We start from the raw sequence: 6,000 nt of genomic DNA on the forward strand, positions 1-6,000 counted from the left end.
TGCTCTAAGCATGTTAATGGTGTGAATGCTGAGAATACTCACCCAGTCAAGTCTACTTATAGACTGGCTGGTGACGTCCACTGGATGCTCTATTTCCAAGACGGCATGACATGGCGGCACAGCATCCAGGCTCTGGAGTCGAACCCCATTTCAGAGTAATAATGATGGTGCCGTGGGATAACGTCAGGTTCTTAGAACAGGTATTAGAACTCCACAAACAATCCACAGGTATTACTTATTAGTAGTCCTGTCTTTATGAGACAAGTATTTTCTTCCCTTCAAAGAACAGCCAGAGAATATGTAATAATGTATGGGTTCTCTCAGGGATAGGTTTGATGGGTTGCTTAAAATGACATTAGTGATCTAGTGCCCTAAATTCTTATTGGCATTGGTGAGATAATGACACTTTTCTTTTGGATGGTGCACTAGAAAATAAGAAATGAGAGCTCTTACTTTGAAACCGGCTGACTACAAAAGCCTCTCACAGGGACTCTAATTCCTATTCTATTTTAAATAATGAAAAAATTAAAGACAAGGGAAAGTAACCTTCAGTAACTGGCATTACATCCCATGAACACACGTTGTAATTGGGTTTCTTTTCTTTGGGATAAAATAACAAGCCTTAGGTTAATACAGTCAAAGGCAACCTAGAATGTGCAATCCGAGCAGGAACAGAATCGTCATGTTTGATCAGGAGAGCAGGAAGCACACGTTCTACCTCTCCACTCCCAAAATAGAAAACCTATTTAGCACTTTGTAAAACACGCTAAATGAAGTTGGCTCTCTCCTGCAGATTGAGATTTTACTTCATTTTGTGCCAGTGAAATTTTTGAAAATTGCACAAGGAGAGAGCAATTTTTGGCACTTTGGCTAGGAGTACAAAATGTTAGCAAATGGTGCTGAAAGGATCTTAAGTGTGATGTTGGAATAATATTCACACAACACTGGCTGCATCTTCATTTTTAACCTATTTACATATTCACAGGCAAAAAATGCTTAGCGGTTATTTGTCTAAAGGGGCCTATTTAAGGGGAAAATGGCATTCACAGTTTTTGAATGCATTAGTCAAGAGGGTTGCTGTGAATAACAATTCATAAAGAAAAATATCATTTCAACTATCATAGAAGAAGTGGAATGAGATAGGTGGGGAGAATTACGGACATTGGTGTTATCTCTGGACACAAAAAGAGATGAAAAGAGGGGGAGTGAGACACATATCCTGGAAATTTCCACAATGACAGAGCACTGAACAAAGCTGAATCGCCAGCAGTCTGTGAGGGCTCCCTTACTTTATAACCACCTGCCAGGTATGCACAGAGGTCTCTGCGGTGAAAGTCTCCACTTTCATAAAAAGAGCATTGCTGTTGTGTTTTTTCATTCATAACAGCTATTTTTTTTTTTGTATCTAAGACACAGCAGTTATCACCAGGGCATTTAGAAAACTTACACAATGTCCTGTCTTCAAAGAACTTATAGTCATGCTGGAGAGGGAATAATGACTGCCCGAAACACTGGCAGGATGGTCAGGACAGACTGCCTCTGGGTTTCTCCAGCAGCCCGTGCTGAGGTGAAGTATGAATTTGCCAATTAAAATTCTCCTGTAGAGAAGCGAGTTTTTTTCAAGGTTGTTTCATATTGGTGTATGTTGCAGAAGATTTAAGATCAAGCTGCATTGCAAGCCTGACCAAAACTTAATCCACCCAGTTGCAAGGAAGGGTGCTGAAGCATACGTTAACCATCAGAACGCATTCCCATTGGGCCAGCATGGCTGAGTCTTCCCTTTGTCTGGATCAGAGACCTCCAGCATGGGTGCTCTCTGCAGTTAAGGTGGATCCTTTGGCACTGAGAAATGGAGAGTCCCTGCTGATGGCCCACTTCCTGTTGTGCAACTGCTCATCTTTGAAAGGGTATCGGGCAGTGCAGCTATGGACCTACCATCATTCATTCATAGGGCTTGTGGAGAAATTCAAGTTAAAGAATCCACTAATGAAGGCAGATGGAGATTTGGTAGAGGTCTGGCAATGCATTCCTGAGACTTTAACTTCATGCAACTACAAAAAACAAACAAACAAAAAACAATCAGATGGTTTTCTATAGAGACAGTTCATAAACTGATGTGTTTTAATACTGTAGGTGTTCTCTCCAGCCAGCTAAATCCATGATATTATTTCCCCAATGAAGGTTCTGTGATCAAAATTAGAAGAGTTATAACAGTAAGATCATTTTTAAAAGATTTACTTGTTTACTTGAAAGGCAGGGGGAGAGAGAGAGAAAGGAGGAGATGAGAGAAGAAGAAATGAGAGAAGAGGAGAGGAGAGGAGAGGAGAGAGGAGGACTTCTATTTGCTGGTTCATTCATCAAATGGCCACAAAGATCAGGCCTGGATCAGGCCAAAGCCAGGAGGCTGAAACTCCATTTGGATCTCTGATGAGAGTGGCAAGTGTTCAAATACTTGGGTCATCTTATACTGCTTTCCTAGATGAATGATTAGGGAGACAGATCAAAAGGAATAGAAGGAGAGGGAGAAAGAGAGGAGACAGATCATCCACCTGCTGATTTAATCGTTAAATGCCTGCAACATTCATGGCCAGGCCAGGCCTAGGATTTGGGTCTCCCACAAGGATGGTTTGGGCCAAAGTACTTGAGCCATCAACTGTTGTGTTCCAGCATGGAACCATTAGCAGGAGGTTTGAATTAAAAACAAGGTCAGGATTTGAACCCTGGCACTCTATTTTGATATGTAGACATCCCAAGTAGTGCCTTAACTGCTAGGCTGAGCACCTATCCCAGGCTAGCCAGCTTCTCATTCTGAACCTTTGTTATAATTATAACGTTTAATTCAGAATCCTCACAGAGAATTGAAGGCCTACAAACGCCCAAGTACTTTTCAACTATACTCTAATCATCAATAAGCTGCTTTTCGCAGTCATCTGTGAAGTTACAGAGCACACATATGCACACAGGACAGAGGTGAGACCTCTATAGATCACTTCTGGGTCAATAATGCAGTCCTTCAGCCCTAGTGTCCCCTTGCCAAGCAGTGTATTGCTGGTAAAGATGTTCATTCCATGCTGTATTCTACACTGTCTCCTTTCAGAACTTCAATCATTCATATTTCCTACTTTCAGTTGAGATAAAAGAGGATAGAAGAAATCTGGAGATAAATTTAAATAAACTTCTCACATTTCTCTGGTCAGAGTTAATCATATTTGAACCCAGCTCTGTGACTCCATATCCATGGTTCTTCCCTCTCTATACTTGCTCCATCACCCCAACACCATAGTACATCTCTTCTGTTTCCTATAACCCACTAGTTCCTTGAAATATGAAGACTGTGACTCTGGTCAAACACATTTGGAAATCACTAAGCTAAACAAAGTTAAACAGAGTAATTTAAAAAAAAAAAACACACAGGAAGTCTCAGAACATGTTCATGCTAATATGCCTCATGAACTTATAAATAGCTCAAAGCAGAGCTCTCCAGAGCTGACTTGACCACAAAAATCTTTTTTCCGATGGGCATCTTACAAGGATCCACTGACAAATGGTGGGAAATTCTGTTGGATGTCACAGAAGGCTTCGTTGGTGGGTCGATGTGGCGAGAAGATGAATGTTCACCACTGAGAGGCACTGGCCCTGGCCTCCTGGGAAGCAGAAAGGTGCCCTGCCCTACAGGTCCCACTTTTCATCTGACTTGGCTACACTAAGTCAGTGTCAGGAGACACAGCCACTTGCAGAAACTGAGATGAGGGATTTATTTCTGGTAGTTTTAACCATGAAAGGAGAGAAAGATAAAAAAAAAAAATTCCAAAGAAACGTAGATTTATTAATACCAGTAATACCATGGATGGATGTTCCATGCCCCTGAAAGGCATCACTTGGAATTCCAACAGTACCCACCAACTTGTAAATGAAAAAAGCAAGTGGAAGAATTTACACACCTTCACACACTCACAGAGCTACAGATCAATTCCAAGCGTCTTACCATGGGAAAAGCTGGCCTGACAGCAATACCCATTTACAAGACATATACATTTCTTTCCCAGCTCCTCCTATTTTCAGACAGGGCCTTTTCTTGTTTTCCCTCTGTCTGAGGTCAATCCCCACCCGGCAGGCCATCTGACAGCAACTGCTTCCCAGAACGAGTCTGGCCGTGAGCGTGCCGATGGTCCTGCAGGTGTGGAGATGGTGATTTATGTGGCCATCGGGCTGCTGTCTTTGGACTTGTACACCTCTCTGTTACGAGGACTGAGGGGAAAGCAGTTCTTCTTGCAGAAAAAGGAAGGGTGGGTGGGATGAATAACAGCCTAGTCAGTAACCTAAGACAACACAGCCCCGGGTCCTCTGGAGCAGCTTGGAACTGCACGTGGGTGGCACACCAAGGATTGGTTTTTATTAGTATCACTATAAATTTCCTTAACCTCGTAGGAAATGTCACCTCTTGTGGCCAGAGGGGTAATAAATTGGGAATCAAGAGAACTTAAAATTTCATGCTGGAAAGTGTGCAAGGCACTTGCTTGAAGATTTCTATTAAAAACAGTCTTTGTAAGTACTATTTCCTACATCTGATTAAAATGGCAGACCTTTTTCGGAGATGAGCTGTCATTACTTAAAATGAATGAATGGGGAGGTCGTTCTAGAATCTCTGCACCTTCAAGGCGATGCATGTTGAATGCACTTGAGAGAGTCACATCCGTGACTGTCAGAACTAAAAAGAAGTTTCACCCTACAGGCTCATGAAGAACAAGCTGACGAAAAGGCCGTGAGACTCAACAAGATGGCTCAAACATGTGCTGCCTGCAAGCCTGAAAATCAGTTGACTCAGGAACTCTGGAGGAGAGCAGACGGTTCTCATCTTTCATTCAGTGTACCATAACTTGTCATTTTATTTCATATTTTTTTTCTATCTCTTTTCACCTAATTTTCTTGCTCACTGATTTTGGATATTCTGTAAAACTGAGATAAAGAATTCTAAAAATGTTCCTTAATCATCAGGTTCAATTTAAATGTAAATAAGTCATGAAAAACTTGCTGGTAAAATTCTCAGCTCACTAAGTAGACTTATAATTTCAAATAGCATTTATTCCTTTATCTGTTTATCTTATTATCTTATTTATATTTACCGGCTATTTACATTTCTTAGGTTGTGAATTGCCTGTTCATAACTGTTGCCCATTTATATGAAAGCATTTGTATTTTTTAAAATGAGTTTTATAAGCTAACTCTACATTAAGGGTTTTTTTTAATCCCTCTGTATTCCTGCATATGTTGCATATATTTTGGAAAACTAGTTTGATCATGTCCAGGATTTAACTGAAATATCTCTTCTTTTGCTCAAACAAACAAAAAAAAAAGGTCGAAAATCATAGAAATGCAATGATCAACATAAAAGGAAAAGGGAATCTGTTTATTATTTAGTTAGTATGAAAGAATAAAATATATGAAAATCCAAATTCATTATTTCAGTTACTTTAATTTTTTCAGTAAACAAATCTTTAAAATGTTAGAAGCATGGCAGATTTTGTGTACAGGACAATTTAAAATTCCAAGCTATCTTTGAAAGACTTTCTTTTTTATCTCCAGTAGTGTTTCCTACAAATGAAAAAGTTTAGTTTTCCTTTTTATATACTCAAATTGGTTCAGATGTGAAATGAAAAGCTAATTGTGTGAATTAAACTTAAAGTTAAAACACACATACTCACACAGATAATTACTCAAGCATGCATTGAAGAGTCTGTGAACAGAATAAAAATGTTTCCCCTTTTTTCTTTCTGTTTCCACTCTCTCTTTAGTTTTGACAGCACCATTAGTGTTGACATCTGAGCACAACCTGGTTGGATCTTCTAGGCACTCTGCAGCATGAGGGTTTGGGAGACTTCTCACTTCTGATAGCACTAATGACATGAATGGCTAATGTGCCAACCCCTGAGCTACATGCTTTTCATGCGCTAGCTGACCTGATCACCGGCTCTATGCAGGTAGGTAGTGTGACTGTCTCCG

The sequence above is a fragment of the Ochotona curzoniae genome, unplaced genomic scaffold (genome assembly GCF_017591425.1).
Source record: "Ochotona curzoniae isolate NIBS_2020 unplaced genomic scaffold, NIBS_Ocur_1.0 scaffold_3835, whole genome shotgun sequence".
NCBI lineage: Eukaryota > Metazoa > Chordata > Mammalia > Lagomorpha > Ochotonidae > Ochotona > Ochotona curzoniae.